Source organism: Armigeres subalbatus, chromosome 2, assembly GCF_024139115.2.
Source record: "Armigeres subalbatus isolate Guangzhou_Male chromosome 2, GZ_Asu_2, whole genome shotgun sequence".
Taxonomy (NCBI): Eukaryota; Metazoa; Arthropoda; class Insecta; order Diptera; family Culicidae; genus Armigeres; species Armigeres subalbatus.
In genome coordinates this window covers 361,271,355-361,285,232 of record NC_085140.1, presented here as the reverse complement: position 1 = coordinate 361,285,232, position 13,878 = coordinate 361,271,355, and the positions used below count along the sequence as shown (strand labels likewise).

The window sequence follows — 13,878 nt, the reverse complement described above, 5'->3', positions numbered from 1 at the left end:
AAAGTAATGATGCCAATATCAATAACATACCCAAGAAAAAAAAGTTTCTTAGATCATGATTTTAAGAAATTTAAAAAATATTTTTTAATTTTTTTTTTGGCTTTCTCAGTCTTATGTATTTAAAACGATGTGTTTTGTTTTGCCCCAGAGAAAGCCAAAAAAATCCAGAACAAATCTTCCAGTCGATCTATCTGTTTAAATATTTTTTAAGATAATTAATTTGCGGAATCTCATAACAAGAACTAATACCTATCCGTATAAATTTGGCTTTTCAAAAATATTACTCATTTATCGCGCAAACGATTCTCATGGAACCTCAATCATCATGGAGCCAATATTTATGTCGACAGAAGCAGCTTACCCGTACTGTGCATAATATAACGATTTTGAACCTTATAATTATTCAAATTAAATCAGAGGGCGATATTGATGAGCAATAACTTCATCAGAATCGTCCTCTAATTACAGGAAATATTATTCTTGGGAATCCAACTGTCGGTCTTTACTCCGTGCAAACGTAGTTTGCGAACAAACTATTTGATCGTTGGTAGAAATTTATTTTCCTAGAAAGGATACATTTGCTCGAACAATATTTATGTGTGCAGCCGTCGAGAACCCTCAGCGCCGTATGCATTTTTAAATTAGATCAATCAGTTATTGAGCAAGTGAGGGGTAGTATATTTAATTTGCCTCGTACGCGATTCTTTTGCTATGTTAAACAGAAGTACCCACCACAGTACAGTTTCTCCATCCACAGTTGCTAAGTACTTACACAAACGTAGAAAATCATTTACGTTGAATCAATCAAACATTTATCTTCAACATCTTGAACACATATAACTAGCAATAGCAGGCTACCTTATGGAAATTTACATATATCGTTTAAGTTTCCTTTTATAATTCAGGAATAAAAATATGTGACTTCACAATCACGATGGAAATTAAAAAATTAAGTGAATCTTGATTATGGACTCAACCAATCCCAATTCGTATGCTCGCATCCATACGGCAAACCATAATTTGCCAGTCAGTCAGTCAAGCAGCCAATCAGTTGGTCAGTCAATCATCCTGTAAAGTGCACCAACGCAACCACACTGCAATGCATCGGCGGAAAACAATCGATGCACGAGCTAATTTTCTTACGAAATCTGGGAAAATAAGGGTACCCATCCCATTACTTCCATTACTTCGCCTCACCTGGTTGCGTGCCAAACGATACGATCCAGTCGAAGATGCACGAACAACACGCGACGGATTTAATCGAAGGAAAATCGCCACCACAGGTCTCTTAATGATAGATTGTGAAGGTTTAATTGCTAAAACGAAAGGGAAAAGGTTTCACAATGCAGCAAAGTCTTGTAACGCGTGGGTAATCCATTTTTGCGATAAACAAACAGCGTTCAACGTCGAAGGGAAATGTGTTGATGAAAAAAAAATCTAAAACCGTTGAAAGCCATATCAATTTTTGCTGCGTTCAACGAAATCGATTTCCCGCTGTTTTGCAAAAGGAGTAATGAAATTGCATTTTATGCTAAATGCAGCGCTGTTGGTTGTCGTCAAAATGCTACCGCGCGCGCGGCCGGTGTTTATAAAGAAACAGAAAGTCTCTCTGTCAGAAACGACTCGTGACCGGAGCTGAGGATAGAATTACAGAATGACCACAGCCAATAATGGGTATGTGGCACTGACTGATTGGAACTCATTCGCATAAGAAAGCAAACAAAGTGCAGTTATGTTCGCTGAAGGCATTTTCTTATCGTTCACATGCCCAATAGGGCGTGGCAGACACAACTCAACTCAAAACAAAGAGCTTATCGTCATTTTGTGATGTACCCATTTAACACAAATGCAATTTGCCTTATACAAAACTCAATTTCATTCAATCAATTCGAGGGAAAAAAGTTCAAATTGCCTCATGTTTTAAATAGACAGCAATTTGTAACATTTTTCGTGCTGGCATTCCGTTAACTCCGTCCGTTCGAATGATTTCCATATGGGTGAGTCGATCATATTGAAGAACTTTTTTCTCTACCTTGATACTAACATGACTTCAATGTGATTTTGTTGCTGCATATTAAAGTTATGATGGAAACGGTGTATGAATCCACAAATGCTTCTTTTGATAATTTATTGTCACACTAGAAGCCAGCCTTGTGCAATACGGTACGACTACAACGGCAAACTTTTCATAATTTTTAGGTTGTAAAAAATATTTCCCTTGCAAACGACAAAGGTAGTATTGATGTTTTAACCGTAGTCTTATTTTATATATTGGTATGATTTCGCTGGGGAACGTGTATTTCAACAAGAAATTATTTTTGTGCAGTTCTGATTTTCGCCGACACCCTAACGCGTATGCAGTTCGCTGCAATGACTGGACTGCCTGAGCTGCGCGCTGTTTTCAGTTTTCACTAATTGAAGGATCAGATTACCGGATCGGTTGAAAGCGACTACAATGCGACAGCCAAAGGATAGGAATGTAACGTTGATAAAGTTGTCTGGTTAAACTTTTTTTCATTGATTTTGCGCGAATGCAATGGAACGGGCACTGGACGAGGTTAATGTATCGAAGGGTTATAGCGAAATTTACGGAGCACTTAATTCCTTGGCTGAAGGTGTGCCCAGCAGCGATTATGTAAATGCTGCATGTTTGATTGATTCGTGTTTAATTGAGTTGTTAAATTAAGTTGGAACTTTAGCATCGAACAACTTTCGGTTGATTTGCTCACAAATAACCGACTTCGTTGTTGGATCAAAATTAATTCTGAACAGCAAAATAAGTTGTTTTGAATGAAGGTTATATTATCTGAGTAAAGATTATTAGCTAAAAGATGATGACCAGCAAAAACCAATATAAATTATGACTCTATCCATTTGTAGCAACGCCGCCGAAACTTGTTCTATTGGATTGATTTTTGTTAACTGGGGTTATTCACTATCATAAAGGAATCAGTTTTAGCCTTATTTGCACCCTAAGTGTACGTAGAGGTTGTAGAATAACTCCATTACCAGTCCATTACTAAACTATTAATAGAAGCCTTAGTGTGTGAGTGTGTGCGTTCGCATTTTTTCAGGCGCTCATTCAAAACACATTAGGCTCGTGGAATGGAGGATTTCTTAAACAACAGATAATGAAGTTTTGTTGCTGAACAACCCGGCCTTTAGTTGGTTAAAGTGTGGAGTTAAGACTTCCGAGATATTTTTTTGTGAAATCTCATGAATTTGGAGTAATAAAATATTTGAGAGTTTTCTAGCTTGAAAAACAATTCGCCCTACCATCATTTGATTTAAGTAGTTAAAGTGTTTTAATCAATTCGTATTAGAACATTTTTGTCCTTCTTGTGCAACAAAACTGCATCGGAATGCTATGATTTCATTCCATAAACGAATTTTTATAACTTATTTATTTAACATTTCCATCTGGCTTGCAGCCTTAATAATTTCTTCTCTTATGATAAGGAACAAATCCTGTTTGATTTGAGGTTGTTAGCCATGCTTAAATAAGCACGAAAACCTCATCTTTTCTTAAATCAATTTAACATACAATAAACAAAGATAAACACAATATAGAGTTTTAATCGTCTAACAAAAAAATACAGACGGTGATCATCACGGTAATAACTTTCTTCTAATTCTATTCGGAGCAGGGTGGACGAGATGCCATTCAAATCGAACAGAGCGTTGAACCGAGCGTTCCGAGCCTCTTGAAGGAGGCTTCCTGAGGCCTCTTGAAAGGAGGCTTCCGAGCCTCTTGAAGGAGGCTCTGAGCCTCTTGAAAGGAGGCTTCCAGGCCTCTTGAAAGGAGGCCTGAGCCTCTTGAAAGGAGGCTTCCGAGCCTCTTGGAAGGAGGCCTGAGCCTCTTGGAAGGAGGCTTCTGAGCCTCTTGAAAGGAGGCTTCGAGCCTCTTGAAAGGAGGCTTCTGAGCCTCTTGGAAGGAGGCTTCTGAGCCTCTTGGAAGGAGGCTTCCGAGCCTCTTGGAAGGAGGCTTCCGAGGCCTCTTGAAGGAGTCTTCCGAGCCTCTTGAAGGAGGCTTGAGCCTCTTGGAAGGAGGCTGAGCCTCTTGGAAGGAGGCTTCCGAGCCTCTTGGAAGGAGGCTTCCGAGCCTCTTGGAGGAGGCTTCCGAGGCCTCTTGGAAGGAGGCTTCTGAGCCTCTTGGAAGGAGGCTTCTGAGCCTCTTGGAAGGAGGCCTGAGCTCTTGGAAGGAGGCTTCTGAGGCCTCTTGGAAGGAGGCTTCCGAGCCTCTTGGAAGGAGGCTTCCGAGCCTCTTGGAAGGAGGCTTCCCAGCCTCTCTTGGAGGCTTCCCAGCCTCTTGGAAGGAGGCTTCCCAGCCCCCTGGGAAGGAGGCCTGAGCCTCTTGGAGGAGGCTTCTGAGCCTCTTGGAAGGAGGCCTGAGCCTCTTGGAAAGGCTTCCTGAGCCTCTTGGAAGGGAGGCTTCCTGGCCTCTTGGAGGAGGCTTCCAGGCCTCTTGGAAGGAGGCTTCTGAGCCTCTTGGAAGGAGGCTCTGAGCCTCTTGGAAGGAGGCTTCCTGAGCCTCTTGGAGGAGGCTTCCTGAGCCTCTTGGAAGGAGGCTTCCCGAGCCTCTTGGAAGGAGGCTTCCAGCCTCTTGGAAGGAGGCTCTGAGCCTCTTGGAAGGAGGCTTCCAGAGCCTCTTGGAAGGAGGCTTCCAGAGCCTCTTGGAAGGAGGCTTCCGAGCCTCTTGGAAGGAGGCTCTGAGGCCTCTTGGAAGGAGGCTTCCGAGCCTCTTGGAAGGAGGCCTGAGCCTCTTGGAAGGAGGCTTCTGAGCTCTCTGAAGGAGGCTTCTGAGCCTCTTGGAAGGAGGCTTCTGAGCCTCTTGGAAGGAGGCTTCCAGGCCTCTTGGAAGGAGGCTTCTGAGCCTCTTGGAGGAGGCTTCCGGGCCTCTTGGAGGAGGCTTGAGCTCTTGAAGGAGGCTTCCTGAGCCTCTTGGAGGAGGCTTCCGGGCCTCTTGGAGGAGGCTTCCTGAGCCTCTTGGAAGGAGGCTTCCGAGCCTTCTGAAAGGAGGCTTCTGAGGCCTCTTGGAGGAGGCTGAGCCTCTTGGAAAGAGGCTGGGCCTCTTGGAAGGAGGCTTGAGCCCTCTTGAAGAGGCCTTGAGGCCTCTTGAAAGGAGGCTTCCTGGAGCTCTCTTGAAGGAGGCTTCCTGAGCCTCTTGAAAGGAGGCTTCCTGAGCCTCTTGAAAGGAGGCTTCTGGAGCTCTTCTTGAAAGGAGGCTGGAGCCTCTTGAAAGGAGGCTTCTGAGCCTCTTGAAAGGAGGCTTTCGAGCCTCTTGAAAGGAGGCTTCCGAGCCTCTTGAAAGGAGGCTTCCGAGCCTCTTGAAAGGAGGCTTCCGAGCCTCTTGAAAGGAGGCTTCCGAGCCTCTTGAAAGGAGGCTTCCGAGGCCTCTTGAAAAGAGGCTTCCGAGCTCTTGAAAGGAGGCTTCCAGGCCTCTTGAAAGGAGGCTTTGAGCCTCTTGAAAGGAGGCTGGAGCCTCTTGAAAGGGAGGCTTCTGAGCCTCTTGAAAGGAGGCTTCCAGGCCTCTTGAAAGGAGGCTTCCGAGGCCTCTTGAAAGGAGGCTCTGAGCCTCTTGAAAGGAGGCCTGAGCCTCTTGAAAGGAGGCTTCCGGGCCTCTTGAAAGGAGGCTTCTGAGGCCTCTTGAAAGGAGGCCTGAGCCTCTTGAAAGGAGGCTGAGCCTCTTGAAAGGAGGCTTCCTGAGCCTCTTGAAAGGAGGCTTCTGAGCCTCTTGAAAGGGAGGCTTCCTGAGCCTCTTGAAAGGAGGCTTCTGAGGCCTCTTGAAAGGAGGCTTCCGGAGCCTCTTGAAAGGAGGCCTGAGCCTCTTGAAAGGAGGCTTCTGAGCCTCTTGAAAGGAGGCTTCCGAGCCTCTTGAAAGGAGGCCTGGAGCCTCTTGAAAGGAGGCCTGAGCCTCTTGAAAGGAGGCCTGAGCCCTCTTGAAGGAGGCTTCTGAGCCTCTTGAAAGAAGGCCTGAGCCTCTTGAAAGGAGGCTTCCGGCCTCTTGCAAGGAGGCTTCCGAGCCTCTTGCAAGGAGGCTTCCGGGCCTCTTGCAAGGAGGCCTGAGGCCTCTTGCAAGGAGGCTTCTGAGGCCTCTTGCAAGGAGGCTTCTGAGCCTCTCGCAAGGAGGCTTCCGAGCCTCTTGCAAGGAGGCTTCCGGGCCTCTTGCAAGGAGGCTTCCAGAGCCTCTTGCAAGGAGGCCTGAGCCTCTTGCAAGGAGGCTTCCTGAGCCTCTTGCAAGGAGGCTTCCGAGCCCTTTTGAAAGGAGGCTTCCGAGCCCCTTGCAAGGAGGCTTCCGAGCCTCTTGAAAGGAGGCTACCGAGCCTCTTGCAAGGAGGCTACCGAGCCTCTTGCAAGGAGGCTACCGAGCCTCTTGCAAGGAGGCTACCGAGCCTCTTGCAAGGAGGCTACCGAGCCTCTTGCAAGGAGGCTACCGAGCCTCTTGCAAGGAGGCTACCGAGCCTCTTGAAAGGAGGCTACCGAGCCTCTTGAAAGGAGGCTTCCGAGCCTCTTGAAGGAGGCTCCCGAGCCTCTTGAAAGGAGGCTTCCGAGCCTCTTGAAAGGAGGCTTCCGAGCCTCTTGAAAGGAGGCTTCCGAGCCTCTTGAAAGGAGGCTTCCGAGCCTCTTGAAAGGAGGCTTTCGAGCTGCTTGTAAGGAGGCTTCTGAGACACTTGGAAGGAGACTTCTGAGACACTTGGAAGGAGGCTTCTAAGACACTTTGAAGGAGGCTTCTAAGACACTTTGAAGGAGGCTTCTGAGTCACTTGGAAGGAGGCTTCTGTGACACTTGGAAGGATGCTTCTGAGACACATAGAAGGAGGCTTCCAAGCATCTTGCAACGAAGATTATAGATTTTAATTCAGAAACATATTATTATATATAATTGAATATTATTTAACATTTTGTTTCAATCTGTTAGATTGCATTGAAGATTTTGAAAATTTATTTATTCGACGTTTTGTCCTTATGATCTTTTGTCCGTGTCCCACAGCTTTTCCCATACACGAGGTAGGCAGGATTCAAAAATCTTTAATTCACTATGTCGATCAGTACAATACAAAATTTTAGAATTAAAAATTACTAAAATATTATCAACGATTTTTACTGAAACTGTTATACATCCGCCATTACGCATTTTTGTCCGAGGTACCCCCTGGATCAAGCGAAGGTACTCCCGGGGGTACATGTACCCCAGGTTGAGAACGGCTCGCATATAGGACCTCTGTTAATCATATTATTCGTAAACTAAATTTCCCTCATTCTTAAGCATCTTAAAATTCTTATTTATGCCAACGATATGAAACTATTTATGGAAATCAAAAATACTACAACGAAAAACGCATTAAATTAATGATTTTGTGTGTTACATCTACGTAAAGTTAAACGATTTACAAAGAAGACTTCTATAAAACATTCTTCATGCCTGCCGTATCCTAACGGAACTATCAATTCTATACTTTCGCCTCTAATTCTACCATGAACATGTACGTCTGAGTTTGGAAGATGATATTAGCATTTCCATATCATTGAAAAACACATATTTGATAAATGGTGAAACAAAAGCTTACTACAACAAAATGTCAACAAATGCAATTTGATCACTTTCAGTAGAAAACGGAGCACACCATTGATAACTGCAACTCTAAGAAATCAACCAGTAAAAAAAATGTGAAAGGGTAAGATATTTGGGTGTAATCTAAGATATTAAGCTAACCTTTACTGGCCATTACAACACTGTCCATTGAGCAACAAATAGGCTTAATTTTATTAAAAGATTTAGTTATAACTTTCAAAATCCTTACACAATTAAAACTTTGTACGTTGCGTCTGTCAGATTATTTCTGAAATATTGTAGTATTGTAAGGTCTCCGTATATGAAATCACATGAGGATCGAATAGAATCAATTCAAAAGCAATTTATTTTATATGCCTCACGCAAATTAGGGTGGACAACATTCCCACTTCCTTCGTACCAGGCCCGATGTATACTTATAGATATCCAATAATTGAAGACGCGTCGTGAGTTTGCCATGATCTCATATGTGACCGCATTGACTATTGTCTTGTTTGAATTTTTACACTCCTACTTGGCAATTGAGAAATCGAAACCTATTTGCCACTAGTCATCATCGAACAAACTATGCAAAATTTAGTCCAATGAATCAAATGATGTCTGTTTACAGTATTGTGAAGCAATTGATTTAGCCATGCCTCGTATGAGCCTAAGAAAATATTTTAGAAGTATTAGTTACAACAGAACATAGTTATAAGTTTTTTAATTAATTGCATATTATTCGGCAACTCGGCCGTACGAAAACCATTTTTTTGTTGAATATCTTGGCTGTGCATATGCACAGCATATGTTTCGAAATGGACAAATTGATATGAAATTTGCGAAAAGAATCCACGTGTCTTGGAGGGACTCAGACCTCAACCTCCTACTCTCTAGATAGGCGTGATAACCCCTACACAACAAGACCACTTGAAGGTTACGTTTGCGGAAAAGCCATCGGAATCCGAGTACCAACCTCCACCGTGCTCTTTTTTGCAAATTGAATATATTTCGGATGCTTGATTTGTCCAATATCCACATGTGCTTTACTGTTGTATATCCAGCAAGTCCACATTGTTTATTAAACGAGAGGATCGCACTCTATGCCCCCAACAACGGGCAGGGCGGATTTGTGCATATGCACAGTCAAGATATTTAACAAAAAAAATGGTTTTCGTACGGCCGAGTTGCCGAATAATATGCAATTAATTGTAATCAAGTGTCGGTCTTTCACCGTCATTAGTCGTCTGAGTACACGCGACCGTTTACGTAAAGGCAATCAAACTCATCAAATGCTTTAGCCAAGCAAGCCTTTGGCACAGCAGAGTGCGATTGAATTCGCATTCTATACCGTCCCGCCCAGTCCGTTGCTGGGGGGCATGGAGTGCGATCCTCTCGTTTAATAAACAATGTGCACTCGCTTGGCTGTGGATATACAACAGTAAAGCAAATGAGGAGATTGGGCAAATCAAGCATCCGAAAGATATTCAATTTGCAAAAAAGAGAGCTAACCGCGGTGGAGGTTGGTACTCGGATTCTGATGGCTTTTCCGCAAACGTGACCTTTAAGTGGTCTTGTTGTGTAGGGGTTATCACGCCTATCTAGATAGTAGGAGGTTGAGAGTTCGAGTCCCTCCAAGACACGTGGATTCTTTTCGCAAAATTTCATATAAATTTGTCCATTTCGAAACATATGCTGTGCATATGCACAGCCAAGATATTTAACAAAAAAGTTTTTTTATTTTGTCTACATTATGTTCGGCGAAACAAATAAATAAATAATGTATACAGCCTACAAAATGATATAATTCCATACGCTGACGCCCAGCAGAATAAACGACAACCACGCCCACCGAGGATTTTAGATCTATAGTTTATGGTTTGAAAAGCACTTTTTATCACTGATGTAAAAAGAAACTCAACTAAAGGAAGTATCTGAAAATATGACATGTGCCATTCAGTAGACTTTGAAATGACTTTGCCAAACATTTTGATCAATTGGTGCAACTAAATGATAATGATATTCCATTCCATTTTAGCGTAATCTGCCCATGATCGCATATTTGTAACATTTGCATTTTGGTTGATTTTGTAAATCATTTGTCAATCCTCCCCACAAACTGCATCATTTCCTGTTTACCACAGAAAACCAAGATAGTTAAGCCTATTTTACTGTTATGGGATTAGATTCAGGGAATTGAGCTTTCTGAACGATTCACAGGCTTTCTACAAAATGAACAAAAATGCGAGTGTAACAAATATGCGATCATGGGCAGTAATAGAAGTTACTAATTTAAAAGCCACATTTTTCCGTAAAAAGGCTTCAGATCTGTTACCTATTTAATTGAAACTACTTAGTTGTTCGTGCATATTTTAAACCATGTGTTTGGAAGATTTGTAGAAAAAAATCATTAGGGTACAAAATTGGAGCAATGAGCTAAAGAAATAGAACTGTTACCCTGCTATATGTTATAAAAAATACCCTTGAATTATGCAGTTATGCAGAACTCTCTCTATCTTCAAACTGTAACGGTTTTAAGTTTCTGTGCGATTGCACGTGTCACGACCGCTGTGAATGAATGTTCAACAATAGCTCATTTATCGTAAACTTGTGCCGGCATCCTAAACCGGGTCGAGAAGTAAACACGAAAACAATCCGATCAAGTTTTGCATATGCGACCACCATACTTATGCAAAAGTGCTGCTCGCAAACGAACTATGTTATAACTGTTCCTCACATTTGTTTGGGTGGTGTGCCTTCCGGGCGCGTTCAACGCTGTGTGTCTGGCTGGGCATTAGCATTTTTAATGACGCATCTTTTTATTTCGCCATGTGACATTAGAAGGACGTTTGTCCAGACTAAACGGAAACATTTGCACCCGAGCCTAAAAGCTCGGTGTCGCATATTTTACAAACATGTTTATCAGGAATTTCTATAAGCCCATACGATAGACGGGGCCATTATTGTGCATAATTCTATACCTGGAAAGTGAGAAACCTATTATATTTTCACTGACTTTATCAGAGATTCAAAGTGGTTTTAGTACTTCCATGTTTTAGTAGTAGCTAGCACGTAATTTTAATTATAGAAGGTAGGGGAAGTGTAACGGTTTTGGCCACCTAAGTGCCTAATTTGGCCAACCCTGAGAATGCATATTTCCCAAAAAATATCGATCAGTTTCAACAGCGAGGTAAGATAAGGGATATATCTCCTGGTAGAGCTAATAAAACCCTCGAAAATTGCTTTACATACCTAGTATAAAAATAATATTATTGATTTAATAAAACTTATTTCGATATAAGCAGCAAGATCATCTTCCTAGTTCATCGTTTTTTTTTTCGAGAGTATCAGATGCAAACAAATTTCAACCTAGGCCATCAAAAATGCTATTCCATATTATCAACATCCTCGCACATTTTTTACATGTTTACTTCCTTCCTTTCCTTCTCTTACAGATAACCGAGTTATGCTGCTTTGAAATCTCCCGCTGAGTGGTTCGCCTACTTCGATTCGGTCTCTCCACTGTTTACCATTCATTGTCACGTCCCTGCCGCTCCGTCCGGGTCCGACGAGCCTCAGCCGTTTTGTCCGAAAACTTGAAAGATGAAACTGCCAACAAACAACACCGGAAAGCACTTCTATTGACCGCTGCTGGCGCGTTATCAAATCAAACGGCAGCGCGATGGCAATGCCAGATCATGATGTTCGTGAGAAGACGGCTACATCGGAGTGACGTTAACTTTGATTGATTTGGTCGTTCCGTGTTCCGTTTCGGATCGCCATCCAATCAGGCGGTTCCCCCCCCCCCCACTCTCCCAGCAGCGGCCGGGCCCAATACGTACCTAATAGACTTTTCATGCTACTGTAATATGCTACAGCTCAGTAATTGCCTAAATAGATATTGAGGGCATCGTGTCTTTATCGAATCAGAGCACTGCGAATTCTGTCAATTTCATTGTTGCGATAGTAACTAATATCTAAATTTATTAGAGGTAAACACAACATAACATGATAAGGGTTTTAGATCGAGTATGGAAAGTCTGTTTTGCCTAGGAAGCTACTATGGCACTAAGACTGACCCATACATTTTTTTAATTTCATCATTTTATTATGCATTTTCCTAGCTGTGCGTTATGGAGCATATACTATGTTTTGTACTAGTAATGCAATTTTACAGAACCCACATATAATTCAAGAAAAAGTTTGGGCTGGGACGAATTTTCTTCAAAGTGCAAAACATAATTGCTTGGCGGTGGTAGGAAATTGCCATTCATTATGTACAGCCACGTAGTCCTACGTCACTGTTGCCTACAACCTGACTATGCTGCAGCTCCAACAGGATCTGTTGAGCTGCCGTTTTCCTCGCATTCCAAATATTCTCATCCCGGCACATCCTCTTAGTGAGGTTGTCCTGGGCTATGTACATGCCGGTGCCAAGCTGCATGTCATTTCGCTCAACATCGAATCCGGGCATGTTAACATCACTTGTTCTGCCGATTCTATTACACCTATGCATTCCGATCACTCGACAGATTCGCCGAACCGGAACCTATGCAAGAACTTCTCAGAACAACCATGATCAGAAAACTCCTGTGTAAAGTGAAAGTTTTTTTTATTCCTTTCTTAACCGCTACTGTGCCGAGATCTACTATGGTATTCTGATGTACAGAATCCACACAGAATCTATTTTTAGATTTCCATCATTCATTATTGTTGTCGTTGCCAGTCCATCTCATCGTGAGTCCATTGTGTCCGTTTGTCCAAGTCGTCCATCCGATGATCGGTGCATTGTTCGGTTGCCATTTATCCGGGTAACGTTGGAGGAATGCCGCCGAGAAGAACAAGTTGTCAGTCATCATCAGGCAGCCGTGACGGTAAGGCGAACGTGTAGCCAACTACGCTACGGGACCCCCCTAAAGTGAAAATTGATCCTATCATGCGTCTTATTAACCGAACTCGACACACCCGGAAACAGTCTGTGGGCCCAACGCCCTTTGAGCTTATTGTCGATTGTCACGTTCAGATGTTTGATTACCCTTGTGGCATTAACTGTGCCTTACCAGTTGTGTAGAGTAGGAAAATTGGTATGCCAAAGGGTCTCCTGGAGCTTAGGCAATAGCACCAACTTATGTCATTATCAACGGACTGGGAAATTTCGGCATCGCTGGAGGCAGTTCCTGAACATATCTGGATCAGCAAGAATGGCATGCTCAAGGATCAGGTTTCGGATACCACCCGAACCGGGCACCTTATTCCGCTAAACTTTTCGTGCAGCGCCGAACAACTCGTCATTAGTCACCAGCATAGCAGCGGTACTACGCCAACAAGCTCGTACGGTGTAGCGGGCCAGTTCGATGAGTCATGTTTCAGAAACAAATCTTCGACGATCCTGGCAAACGACTCCTTGGATTTCGGGGGGATTTTGATGCCACTTCTTACAAAACACGAAAAAAAGTCGTTTTCATCACTTTTTGTCAACCGAATTTATTGCAACAAAGCTACTTCGACGTGGAACAAATATGTCTAAATCAGATGTTCTAGGTTTTCTAAATGTTCTGGAGTGGAGATCAGTTAGTCTATTAAGTTCACTATTCCAGGTACATAATCGAAAGCAACCCATCATGTCAGGGATTGAATCCTAAAGAGAAAGAACGAGTCTCTCACTTATCATCTACGATAGCATACCGCGAGAGACTTTTTTCGCAAGCTGTCATGATAGAGAACTGATTCGGGATGCTATACCCCATGATAAATTTCTTTTAGAAAGCTCCAAATGCGGGGAGCACTGGCTCCATTTAAACTTGTTCTACACAGCTGTGCAGTAACCAACACGAAAGGAGCGAAAACAAAGGAAGAATCACCATTTTTCTGTGGGGGCTGCCTATCCGATTCTGTTTTTTCGTATTTGTATACAAGTCTGATAAATTTGTTATCATAGCTTTTTATGATTCGGAACAGTTTTTGCCATTCTTTTATCGTTGTTCGTTATCTATTGAGAGCGATTTCTGCCTTATTCAAATAAGTCTATAGAAGGTGTCCAATATGTTCAAATATTTCTGAAGTTGAAATCAATTGGTCCGCCAGCTCAACTGCGCTTGTTACCAAACCGAAAGGTAAGCCAGTATGTCCATGGCAGAACCACTTACGCGTTATTTGCAATTCAAATTAGTTCATTGCAGACGTTATTGGTAGCATCAGGTCATTAGGCCGAAGGTCATTAAGTCCAATGGTCATCAGGCTCAATAGTCATAAGGACGCTAATCCAAATGAGAAGTGAGGAGTAAGAAGTAGTTCTTAGTTTTCTTTTTTTCTACCTTTCCCAAGTAA

General features: G+C 42.8%; 1 protein-coding gene across 3 annotated transcripts in view; it reads left to right on the top strand.

Moving 5' to 3' along the window:
- LOC134212995 (tyrosine-protein kinase hopscotch) overlaps positions 1 to 13,878 on the top strand; it is a 105,447-nt gene that overhangs the window by 51,225 nt on the left and 40,344 nt on the right. The window lies entirely within an intron of this gene.